This window comes from Scyliorhinus canicula, chromosome 14 (assembly GCF_902713615.1).
Source record: "Scyliorhinus canicula chromosome 14, sScyCan1.1, whole genome shotgun sequence".
In the NCBI taxonomy this organism is placed as follows: domain Eukaryota; kingdom Metazoa; phylum Chordata; class Chondrichthyes; order Carcharhiniformes; family Scyliorhinidae; genus Scyliorhinus; species Scyliorhinus canicula.
In genome coordinates this window covers 47,474,693-47,488,128 of record NC_052159.1, presented here as the reverse complement: position 1 = coordinate 47,488,128, position 13,436 = coordinate 47,474,693, and the positions used below count along the sequence as shown (strand labels likewise).

Genomic DNA, 13,436 nt, shown 5'->3' with positions numbered 1-13,436 from the left:
GGGACCAGAATCGGTTCCCGGTCGGGAAGGGGGTGCTGGCGTCAAACCCGCCCGGATTTGACGCTAGCCTTACGATTTCTCCCCATATGGGAGAATCGCGCCCTATGTTTTCTAAACTTTCACAATATCTATATTTTATCATCTCTTTTTATGTGTTCAAATTGTCAAGTCAATTTATTGATAGCATTGTGGTTTAATTCCTTATAGCCTTTCAGTGCAAGATTGTGATATATTTCATTATTGTTAATTAAGCTGCATTATTAACCATGCATTCAGCACCTTATTTAATTTTGTTAGTATTCATCTGGCAGTCTTAAAAAGCTGCTTGAGAACAAGATTGAACTTTATTAGGATGGCTATAGATTGAGGTTAACTACTTCCCAAAAGCTCATGAAGGTTCAGCCAAATTAATTATTCGAGGGATCTGGAAGTATGTGCATATAACTTCCCTCGGGTGTTTAAATGGCGCAGCAGACAGAAGAAGCAGCTTGGAAAGGTTAAATGGCCTTATTTAATTTCAAGCTTTCTTACAATTAAAATTTAGGCAGACAGTTGTGAAAACACTTATCAAATTAATAATCAACATTATCATAGTTTTTCCTGCAGTCTTTTGGCCTTTCTACATTATCTTCCACTCATCATTCCAATGAAACAGAAAGACAGCTAATTGCCACAATAAAAGCAGAAAATGTTGGATTAACTCAGCAGGTCTGGCAGCATCTGTGGAGAGAGGAACAGAGTTAACGTTTCCAGTCCATTGATCCTTCGACAGTACTGTAAAATATGATGAGTTATAAACTTGGAAGAGTGGGGTGGGCAGAATGAAACGTCAGTGATGGGTTGGAACTAAGGAGAGATTGGCAAAGCTGTCATGGACATGAGACAAAGGGGCTGTTAATGGTGCCATTAGGGATTGAAGAGTGTTAATACAAGTGGTTAGCACTGTGGCTTCACAGCGCCAGGGTCCCAGGTTCGATTCCATGCTGGGTCACTGTCTGCGCAGAGTCTGCACGTTCTCCCCATGTCTGCTCCGGTTTCCTCCCATGGTCCAAAGACGTGCTTGTTAGGTGGATTGGCCGTGCTAAATTACCCTTAGAGTCCAAAAAAGGTTAGGAGGGATTATTGGGTTACGGGGATAGGGTGGAAGTGAGGGCTTCAGTGGGTCAATGCAGACTTGATGGGCCGAATGGCCTCCTTCTGCACTGTATGTTCTATGTTAAATAGCGCCAAAGGTAGGATAGCAGAATGGTGAATTGCCATCCATCACTTCCTAGGATAATGGGAGAATATAAAAACATGCTATAAGAGGTAAGAAGAGGAAGTGTCCTAGTGATCTGTGATGCTGTGGTTGGTACATTAATGTGTTATATCACTCCTAAATTTTCCCCTAGACTTTTATCATTGCTCAGTCATGGTGAATTCCCTACCACAGTGGTCTTTGAGATAGCATTCTGGATAGTCCATGCCAAGATTGTTACATAACCATTATGCTTTCTGATTGACCAGCTGGATGCACAGTTCAAGAAGACAAACTGGACAAGATTGAGGTGATGATGAAACTCATTCAAATGAGGTAAGCAAACTTGAGTGATAAGCAGGTTCAGCATTCAAGTTAACAATAATTTGCTTCAGAGACAAACACTAAACTGCTTGAGTTAGCCAATAGGTATTCAAATTATTGTAGTACCCATTGATGAATAACTTAATCAAATACAGTCAAATTGAAATGTCTCTCTTGACTAATAAGGATAGGCAATTGAACATATGAAAATTAATCAATATAAATATTTTTTAAAACCCTTCCATCAAGGAAGTTTTGCAATTACTGTCAGAAGGAAATTTATAATCATAATGACAAAATAAACATGGGGTTAGAAAAAGAGAATTGAATGCAAAATCCTGGGCTGAATTCTCCGCCACCGGGATGTTCCGTTTTGCCGGCAACCCGGGGGTTTCCCGATGGTGTGGGGCTGCCGCACAATAGGAAGCCCCATTGACCAGCCGGCGAAACAGAGCATCCTGACGGCGTGCTGAACCAGAAATCTGGCGGGGCAGGACGGAGAAACCCGCCACCTCTTCTCTCTGCAATGTGCAATTTTCCTCATCAGAGATGCAATCCAGGCTACCATGTCCCTTGAACGAGACAGCCTATCAGAAGTAAAATATTTATGCAAAGAAAGAACTTTAATTTACCTAGCACTCTCCATGACCTCAGAATGTTCCAAAGGGCTTCACAGCCAACTGCTGCAATGTAAGAAAACATGGCATTCAATTTTCATACAATAAGGTCCCACGAAAAGGAATTAAATAAATTACCAGATGTTTTTTTGTGATGTTGGTTGAGGGATAAAAGTTGCTCAAGGTTTCTGTACTCCCTGCTCTTCTTCAAATAGGGCAATTTACATTCAGCTAAGAGGACAGCTAACATTCCATTCAAAAGGCAACACCTTCAATGACATAGCTCTCCCTCAACAATGCACTGATGTGTCACCTATATTATGGACTCAAGTCTCCAGGATAGAGCTAGAATGCATGATCTTTAGGCTCAGGGGCAGGAACACTATCACTAAGCCAAGACCGACACACTGGAAAGTTTCTACGGAATCAGAGAGTTTAATTTTTCATTAAGTATCCAATGTCTGAAATCATTGCAGAACAAATGAAAATTGATTTACATTCCATAGAGTCATAGATGTTTACAGCATAGAAACAGGCCCTTTGGCCCAGCTTGTCCATGCCGCCCAGTTTCTATCACTAAGCTAGTCCCACTGCCCGCATTTGGCCCATGTCCTTCCATACCCACCATGCCCATGTAACTGTCCAACTGCTTTTTAAAGAAAAAATGTGTACCCGGCTCAACCACTGCCTCTGGCAGCCCGTTCCAGATGCTCACTACCCTCTGTGTGAAAGGATTTCCTCTCTGGTCTCTTTTGTATCTCTCCCCTCTCACTTTATAGCTATGCCCTCTAGTTCTAGACTCCTCTACCTTTGGGAAAAGATGTCAACTATCTACCTTATCTATGCTCTTCATTATTTTATAGACCTTTATAAGATTTCCCCTAAACCTCCTACGCTCCAGGGAAAAAAGTCCCAGCCTATCCAGCCTCTCCTTATAACTCAGATCATCAAGTCCTGGTAGCATCCTCAAAAGTCTCTTCTGCACTCTTTCTAGTTTAACAATATCCTTCTTATAATAGGGTGACCAGAACTGAACTCAGTGTTTCATGTGTGGTCTTACCAATGTCTTGTACAACTTCAACAAGATATCCCAACTCCTGTATTCAGGATTCTGACCAATAAAACCAAGCATGCTGAATGCCTTCTTCACTACCCTGTCCACCTGTGACTCCATCGTTAAGGAGTACTCCTAGATCTCTCCCAACTCCCTACCATTAACTGAGAAAAGTATTTATATGTTGTACATATAGAGTATATGTGATGGACCAATTTATTGTGCAAAATTGTAACATTTATTGGTGGACACGATAATGTTACACAGTCAGCACTATTTTGTGTTTTATTTTGTATAAGCACCAGTCACGAGTGTTGTACTAGGTTGTGATGCTCATCTATATGTGAATATCTTTATAGAAAACAATTTCCTGAACCGAAAGTATATCACTATTCATAGCATTGTTCAAATATTGACATAATATAGAGGATAATAATCCAAGATTTTGCATCCTAATTCAATAGTTTTGGGGAGGGTTTTGTTATTATCTGTTGTTAAGAGAGATGTAATGGCACCTACCCTGATCTCTGACTGTAACATAATTACAATTCCTTGCATCTTTTACAATAATAAAACATTTAAGGCAATGGAAATTTATTTCCACACCCATGCTGTTAGGTAGAATCCATGCTTGTTGTATGAGGTGATATATTTCAATTCTGCCACCAATTCATTTAAGTGTCATAAAACCAGTAACTTAAAATCACACAAACTTCTGACAGCTGACACTTTTAAGTGTATAGATTGTCTATTATTTACCTGTTATAATACAATACAGTGGCCATTGAAGGTAAGCTAATCTTATACAGTTACATTATCAATGGCCAGGCAATGTCTCAAATTTGTAAAAAACAAACAAAAGGAAAGACATATTTCATATGAAAGACATACATTCATTGAAATGATGAACTTGTGATAAGGCAGTGGACACAGAGGGCTGGATTCTTCGATTTGAAGACTAAGTGCTGACGCCGTCATGGGAACAGTGACGTTTTACGCCAGAACAAATGGCGCAAAAGCTGCACCGATCCTCTGTCTGTTGGGGTCCAGCAGGCATGCCGTGTAAAGCCCCCGGCTTTACATGTGGATACGGCTGGATAATTGACGGGTCCGTGGCCACGCATGCACACAGTGACAGCCTGCAGCGGCCGTGCTGTGCAACATGGCGCCGGCCGCGTGCGGACCCTGCCTGCCAAAAACTGCCTCCCTTTGATCAGGCTCGCCAACCCGGACCACCCTCCACCAGTGTCCGCAGCCCCCACCAAAGCTCCCCCTGCCTGCGGAATGGCTCACCCACCCCCCGCCCCGACTATGGCGACGCTGGACTCAGTTCGCAGCCACCAAGCCGGGTTCACGAAACAAAGGATAAGTGTTCCACGCCGTTGGGAACCTGGCCCATCGGGGGCGGTGCATCGGGGGAGGGCCTCAGGTGACGTCCTGAAGCCGTCCCGACGGTGTGCGGCATACTCTCCGAGGAGGCTAAGCATCGCAAAAACGGCGTTGCCCCCGATTTCAGCGCAAATGGGGATTCTCCGGTCGATCGCCAAATGCAATTTCGGCGTCGCCGACTGGAAAATCCTGCCCAGAGTCTCCGAAAATGTTTAAAGCAGAGTTGGATAGATTCTTGATCAACAAAGGGGCAAGAGGTTAACGGGGTGGGAAGGCAGGAGTGTGGGGCTAAGGTTACAATCAGATCAGCCATGATCTTATTGAATGGCAGAGCAGGCTCGAGGAGCCGAGTGGCCTACTCCTGTTCCTAATTTGTATGTTCGTATGTATAATGTAATGCTACCTATTGATTGCTGCACCAATTCCAAATGAGCTGGTTGTATGCTTATCCGAGAATTGTCAATTGCACAGATTCATTTGCCATGGCTGGCATGAGTTGCAGCAGTTTTCGTGTGAGTCATTGTGGGCATCTCTGATAATACCAGACGACTGCATTGTAGAATGTGATCAGAAACTCACATCCCCCGCACTCTGAACTGCAAATATACCACTATTAACTGACCACATAATAATGTTGCTTTGGTAGTAGTTACAGAAAAAGCTGTTGTTCGAATCATCCATTGTCTTTGCGTACAGCAGTCACAAATTCAAAAGATACGTGGAGTGCGAGATTGGGGGTGAAAAAATTGAAACTTGTTATGGTTTCATGCAAGTATGCTTTTAAAAATCAACTGTAAAATATTAAAATTAGCTTTCATTGATTAAAATGGCAGCATAGTGCTAAGGTTCCTGGATTAGTATTCAAAACCTTAGACTAATGTTCTGGAGACATGAGTTCAAATCTCACCTCAGCAGCTGGTGGAATTTATATTCAATTAACGAAATAAATATGTAATTAAAAGCTTATCTCAGCAGTGATGGCTATGAAAATACTGGTTGCTGTAAAATTCTAACTTGTTCACTTATGCCCTTTAGAGAAGGAAACTAACCTTGTACATGGTCTGTGTTTGATCATAGCTGCTACCTGAAATTACCGAGTGAGCTATTGGATTGTATCAAACCTGAAGACCACCCAACACTGACCAGGCAACGCACATGACAAATGAACATCCTGCCCTGTTGATCCGGCAAAGTGTTCCCTACCAATGTCTAGAAGTGTGTCCCAAAATTGGGAGAGCTATCCCAAAGACTAGCCAAGCAACAGCCTGATATAGTCATACTCACCAAATCATGCCTCACAGCCATTGTCGATTGCTCCATCACCATCCTTAGCTATGTCCTGTCCCACCGGCAGAGATGGCGGACTCCAGTATTGTACTAATTGGAACAGATTCAGAATAGATGTAGCAACTCAAAGCCTGTCTTCCATGAAGCAACTTGAGCCATCAGCAGCGGTAGGATTATATTCAACTACAATACATAACTTTGAAAGCTTTTGATGAAGTTCCTCAAGAAAACCTTTTGTTCAAACTTCACTCATGGAATTAGGGGACATTATTAAATTGGATTCGGCATTTCCTTACCAACAAAAGGCAAAGAGTGGTGCGTCATAGGGAATCATCCTCTCTGTGACATGTCCTCTCCGGGATGCCCCAGGGAATAGCGTTGGGACCTTTACTCTTCTTGACCTAATTGAGGATCAGTGTTTCTGCATTGTGGGAAACTGAAGATTGAGGGCGGGATTCTCCGACCACCCCCCCTCCCCGCCGGGTCGGAGAATCCCCGGGGGGTGTTGTGAATCCCGCCCCATGTGTGAGATTTGCTGGCCCTTCCCACCAGTGGGACTCTCTGGTTCTGCCAGCAGCAACCCTCCATGGTGGGTTCCCCAGCGGCGGGATAGGCAAGCCACAAAAGACTCTGAAGACATCAGCGGGATCAGAAGAATCCACCAGTGGCCAATGGTGAGCTGTCCCACAGCTGTAAAGTCCACCGGGTTTTTTTGGGGTGGGGAGGGGCGGGAAATCAGTGTATGAGGACCTTCTGGATTAGTAAAAATGGCAGGACAATGCCAAAAATGCTAGGTCTTGTGAATTACTAACAGAAAGGATCCACTAACAGATAGCCTTCAGTTTGTAATCAAATTCTCCAACTAGTAGACACAGAACCATCCCTGGGGGTTCATCTTAAAAGCAATCTTCAATGGCTATTCTATATTGAACAGACAACATGGAAAGGAAACAGTGGATTTCAGAGGAGGAATCTTCTGTTATAATTTTCCAAACATTTTCTTGTCCAATTCTGCAGTAATAATCTATAATCTTTATTATTGTCGCAGTAGGCTTACATTAACGTTGCAATGAAGTTACTGTGAAAATCTCCTAGTCGCCACATTCCAGTACCTGTTCAGGTACACAGAGGCAGAATTCAGAATGTCCGGTTCACCTAACAGCACATCTTTCGGGACTTGTGGGAGGAAACCGGAGCACCCAGAGGAAACCCACGCAGTCACAGGTAGAATGTGCAGACTCCGCACAGACAGTTACCCAAGCCAGAATCGAACTTGGGACCTGTCCAGTTATGTGTGGAATCCTAATAAGACGAAAGATATAAATAAGATTGAAGAGATCCAAAGGCGTGCTGCACAAATCAGTATGGTGAATACACCAGTGTCACACCCTTGATCAAAGATTTGGAATGGGAATCACTACAGCAAAGGAAATATAGACTGACCATGGTCTATAAAATATAGAATGGACTGACAGGATTTGACAGAAATGAGTCCCTGGTGTCTTCTGGCAATGAGCCGCATAATAAGGGAAGTAGAGAGGGCTTTAAACTAAGCAAGCGATGAGGGATTAAGCTTGGCTGGATATAGAAAATCAATGAGTAGAGTCAAGCAGGAGACCAAAATATGTAATATGGGAAATGAGTGTCAGACAATGGCAAGGAGAAGCAGAGAAAATAACCTTAAGAATACACCTACATTCAAGACGTTACAAAAAGACAAAATTAAATGCTCTGTATCCCAATGTGTGTAGCATTCATGACAAAGTAAATTAATTCATAATTTACGGAGAATTGGCTAAAGAATAACTGATTTTTTTGATTTGATATATTATTGTCGCATGTGTTAGTATACAGTGAAAAGTATTGTTTCTTGCATGCTGTACAAACAATGCATACCATACATAGGGAAGGACGGAGAGACTGCAGAATATAATGTTACAGACAAGGATTTGTTCCTGATATTGATGAGTTTATGACATTCTAGAAGAATAAGAAACTAGGTAAAGATGGAGGGGTAGCACTGTTAGTCAAGGATGGCATTGGTGCAATTGTTAGAGATGACCTAGGTTTAGGAGAACAGGATGTAGAATCAGTTTTGGTGCAGATGAGGAGTACTATGGGAAAGAAGTCATTAGTGGGAGTGGTCTAGAGGCCCCTAAGAGTAAGCCACGATATAGAACAAAGTATATAAGAAGAATTTTTTGTGCTCATGATAAAGGGAAGGCAATAATCATGAGTATTTGTAATCTATGTATAAACTGGAAAAATCAGATTGGCAGTCGTAGCCTGAATGAAGAGTTCATAGAATATTTTGAGAGCTGCACATTCTGAAACCAACTTGTATAGTGTAATGTGACAGGATTCATTCATTACATCAGAGTAAAGGCACCCTGAGGTAGCAGTGACCGAAATATGATTGAATTTTTCATACAGTTTGAAAGGGAGAAGAGTGGGTCTCAGATTAGTATTTTAAACTAAATAAGGGCAATGATATGGGTATTAATGGTGAGCTAGGGGAAGTGAACTGGGATATTAGGTAAGTGAATAGATCAATAGAGAAGCAGTGGCAGACATTTAAGTGGATATTTCAGAATACGCAGAATAAGGACAGCATGGTGGAGCAGTAGTTAACACTGCAGCCGCATTGCACTGAGGACCTGGGTTCGATCCCGGCCCCGGGTCACTGTCTGTGTGGAGTTTGCACATTCTCCCCGTGTTTGTGTGGGTCTCACCCTCATAATCCAAAATATTTGCGGGGTAGGTTGATTGGCCACGTTAAATTTCCCCTTAATTGGGAAAAAAAAATTGGGTATTCTGAATTTATTTAAAAAAAAAGAATACTTAGAATAAGTATATATCTACTATAAATAAAAATTCTAGGGGGAGGACCCACCATCCGTGGTGAACTAAAGAAACTAAATAAATCAGCAAACTTAAGGAAAAAGCATCTAACTGCTCAAAGATGAGTGGCAGGTCAGATGATTGGTCAGAATATAAAGAACAGCAGAGGATGAGTAACATGTTAATCAGGAGAAAGGAATTAGAGTATGAGAGGAAGCTAGATAGAAATGTAAAAACAGAGAGCAAGAATTTGTACAGGTATTTAAAAGGAAAAGAGTAAGTAAAGTGAGTGTGGGACCTCTCGAGAGTGAGAATGGGGAGTTAATAGTAGATAATAAGGAAATAGTGGGTGAAATGAACAAATAAAAGATTTTATAAAATAAAACACTATAAAAGATACATTCCAGGAATAACTGTCAGTCAGGAAGAGGAAGGGGGAGAGGAACTTGGTGAAATTACAATTGCTAGGGAATCTTTACTGAGAAAACTGATGGAGTGGAGGGCTAACAAGTCTTCGGGTTTTGATAGACTTCACCTAGACTCTTAAAGGAGGTGGTTCATCAGATAGTAGATGCATTGATGTTCATTATCCTAAATTCCCTAGATCCTGGAAAGGTTCCATCAGACTGGAAAGTAGCAAATATAGCCTCTCTATTCAAGACGGGAGGGAGGCAGAATAAATGAAACTACAGACCAGTTAGCTTGATGTCTCTCTCAATCATTAAGAAGGTTATAGTAAGCATTTACAAGCTGTAGGTAATCGCAAAGTCAGCATGGTTTTGTGAAAGAGATATTGGGACAATTTTCAGGCACCATTGCATCAGGCATAGATCCTGTTATATCAGGAGAATTCTGGGAGAGGCCTGAAACAAGATTTGCGCTGGGCACCAAACAATTCACGATGCTCTCGGCCCTCCCAGCAGACGTAATCAGGTTCACATTCAACAAGGACATGAGAGGGAACCCTGTAATGGTCACAATGCCTCTGGCTCACTCAACCTGCCTGACTTGATCCATCCTGAAATGGATGAATGTGCTTACCTTCCTGAACAAAGCATCAGTCAACGGCTTGACTGTTATGTACAGCTGACTTGCAGACTCCGCAAAGATCATCCACTGACCCTTGGAAAGATCTGGAGGCAATGATATTAAGGGCTACTGTGGCCTTGAGAGCCACGGGCATTGGGTGTCCACCCACACAATTGGTGGCTACTTCCTGCCCAGTCACCTGGCAAATGGACATGACATCTTCCCTTGAAAGCCTGAGCCTCCTGCAGCATTGGACCATGGTCATTTCGAGGTTGTTGAATCACTGCCTGTACACCCCGGCAGCTGGATAGTGATGTCTTCTGTGGGGATGACCTACTTGCCCTCCCTGCTGGCCCTCAACACCCTGTGCCTGCACCTCTCCTCTGAGGTGATGCCTGTGACGATCTGGCCTCTCTTTGGCCCGTCTCGCTGAGTACACAATACACAACTGCTGAGATGCAGATGGGGCTGACCCGTGCACTGTTGCTGCCAAAGAGTTTGAAATCTCAGAGATATGTTACAATATTGAAATGCCCTGTAAAGTCCAGAAAAGAAAGCAGTGAAAACATTCACAAAATTTTAGTCTAACCCCACACCAAACTCTCACTAACTCTTACCAACACAGTCTGCCTTTGCTCCTGCCTGCTTTTATCCTGCCTTTACATGACAAAACGACAAACTCAGATTTGCTGCCTGCCCGAGTTGCCTGCGCACCGACCTAAAAGTCTCACGGGCAATGTAAAAGTCTCACTAGGTCAATTGGTGTCTAAATAATTTAAATTAGCTTCTTAATTGTCAACGGGCATATAAGATACTCGTTCTCAGGTCCGCTGACTAAGATGTCACATGAGTGCATGATGAAGTCGGGATGCATGCCCACGTCTACTCGTGTAATTTCACGCACTCCCAGGTCGGGCATCTGTTATAACCCTCCCGGGGACAACCCGATTGATCACTCTGTGGGACTCGTGGAGTAGGAACTCCAGGTGGAGGAGCAACAACTGGGTTTCGTTCATTACTCAAGATAAAAGCTGCCTCAAAAATGAGCAAACATTTCAGGATGGTCTCGGCTGGAACTTAGACAGTTGCTTAATTGCTGCATTTCCTAACTGTGAGTAGGAAATAAACTACTATTGACTCACCTTTTTGGGACATCTCATTGATTTCAATGGCATCCTGAACCTCGAACCCCAGCAAGCTCAACACCATTCAGGAGAAAGAAGCCCACTTGATTTGCACCTTATCCATCTCCATCACCTTAAACATTAACCCCCTTCACCACCAGTGCACAGTGACTGCAGCATGTGCCTTCCACAAGAAGCACTGCAGCAATTCACCAAGGCTCTTAAGATAACACTTTCAAAACCTGCGATCTCTACCACCTAGAAGAACAAGGGCATCTGGAGATTGGGAATAGCACCGCCTGCAAATTGCCCTCCAAGTCACACATCATCATAACTTGGAAATGCACTACTGTTCCTTCACTGTTGTTGGATAAAATCACGAGTATGATCTCCCCAATAATACTCTGGGTGTAGATGGAACACAGCCGTTTAAGAAGACCATTGGATCATAAGGCCATAAAACATAGGAGCAGAAGTAGGCCATTTGGCCCATCGAGTCTGTTCCGCCATTCAATTGAATCATGACTGATATGATAAAATAATCCTCAACCCCTCTTTCCTGCCTTATCACCATAACCCTTCATTCTCTAACAGATTAACAATCTCTCGACTGCAACCTTGAGGTGAGCGTCTCACCACCACCTCATCGAGGGTAATTGGTGATGGGCAATAAATATTGGCCTTGCCAGAGATGTTCACATCCCATCAATGGATCAAGAAATAACTTTCAAAGAGCATTGGATCTTAAATTAGTACAGGAAACAGGTAACATTGCAAACTGCGATCATTTGGAAACAGTGAGGCCTCTCTCAAAACTGACTTTAAACCTGATAGATTCAAAAACTTCTCAAGCCATGTGAATAAGTAAATAGGAGTTCAGAGTCTGATATAGGGAATAATAATCAATCATTTCAAAATGACTGGGGATCAATTCCATACCTAATATACTTTCATGCCTGTCTTCATTTACATCATTTAATTCTTACACTTGTTTCCAATTAAGACAGGTTCCCACCAGCAACAGCTCAACAAGCAAAAAAACCCACCACCTCTTTCATTAGATCAGCCTTTCTTCAGCTTCATTACTATTGAAGTCCTGGACTATTAAATTAGTTTTTCTAGCTCATTCTGAAATCGTGGGGAAATTATCTAAAAATCATGAAATCAATTCCCTTACGCTCTTTTAATCCTTTATTTTTTTTGTTGCAGAGAGGAATGGGCAAACAAGTGCAGACCGTTCAAAAGTGTGCACCACTAGACGGCTCAGCGGCCTTCGATCGCCTTTGTCAACCATCTGGGTCAATTTCCTTCCAACTAAATGAAATGCAAATAAAAATTCCAGCAGTTTTTCAGCTGCAGGGTGCCGAACTGATTAGCATAACAGAAGCTCAGAGCTGAGGCCTGACCCTGTGCACTTCCCCTCAATCTCATTAAGTTGTAACTCTACCATGGCCACATTCATGGTGTTTATTGACGCTGAAAGGCGTCTTTATCCAAAACTAGCTAAATTCACATTCAGAGTTTACTTGGAAATCTTGCTTGCTGTATGTCTGCGTGAAAGTAAAACTATTGTCCCAGTTCGCGTATCCTGCTGATTCTTATAAAACTCTGGATTTCAGAGTCCTCTGTGTCACACAGTAATGCCCCCAAATGGCTTAGCAAAGGCACCTACAGCTGATTGTTTCTAAACAATTGATTTTGTAAATTTTTGTAGTTGATTTTTGATTATTTTTCAATCTGCATTTCCCTCAGATACATCATAGCTATCCGGGAGTGAATTATAAGGCTGTTGGACTGATGTAGAGCAGGGAGTAATTCAGCCGACACAAAAGTTTGGGACTAGTTTACAAGCAACCTTTGAAACATAGCACTGAGTTATAGTCTAGAGGGTAGAAAAGCAGGAGGGGAAGCAGATCATTTGGCCCATTTTACTTGCCTTTCCCTGCCCTTCCCATGTGGATAATCATGGTGTCATGGTTCTCCTATTCCCAATTCCCTGTCTGTCTTTCCATATCCATTTTAGGGTAGTCAACTCTGGTTGGAATTATTCCTTAAAAGTGTGATCACATTACGTCAGATTATAGGGTTTCCGATCACATGACATTTGTAAAAGCCACAGCATTTTTCTTATAATGTTGTGGAGATAGATATAGGACAGATGTCAGAGGTAGGTTCTTTACTGAGAGAGTAGTAAGGGCGTGGAATGTCCTGCCTGCAACAGTAGTGGACTCGCCAACATTAGGAGCATTTAAATGGTCATTGGATAGACATATGGATGATAAAGGAATAGTGTAGATGGGCTTTGGATTGGTTTCACAGGTCGGCGCAACATCAAGGGCCGAAGGTCCTGTACTGCGCTGTAATATTCTATTCTTCTGTAGTTGAATGCCTTTGCTCATGGTTTGATGGGCGGAATGGTGGCACGGTGGTTAAAAATAAGTAAATAAATAATCTTTATTGTCACAAGTAGGCTTACATTAACACAGCAATGAAGTTACTGTGAAAAGCCCCTAGTCACCACATTCCGTCACCTG

The 13,436-nt window shown here is 42.5% G+C and overlaps 1 long non-coding RNA gene across 1 annotated transcript in view; it reads left to right on the top strand.

The window, feature by feature from the left end:
* Positions 1-13,018, top strand: part of LOC119977866 — a 34,055-nt gene extending 21,037 nt beyond the window's left edge. The window contains exons 2-3 of the long non-coding RNA XR_005463306.1: positions 1,507-1,573; positions 12,112-13,018. This is a non-coding gene — a long non-coding RNA (uncharacterized LOC119977866). The remainder of the gene's footprint in view (positions 1-1,506; positions 1,574-12,111) is intronic.
* The last annotated feature ends 418 nt before the right edge of the window (positions 13,019-13,436 follow it).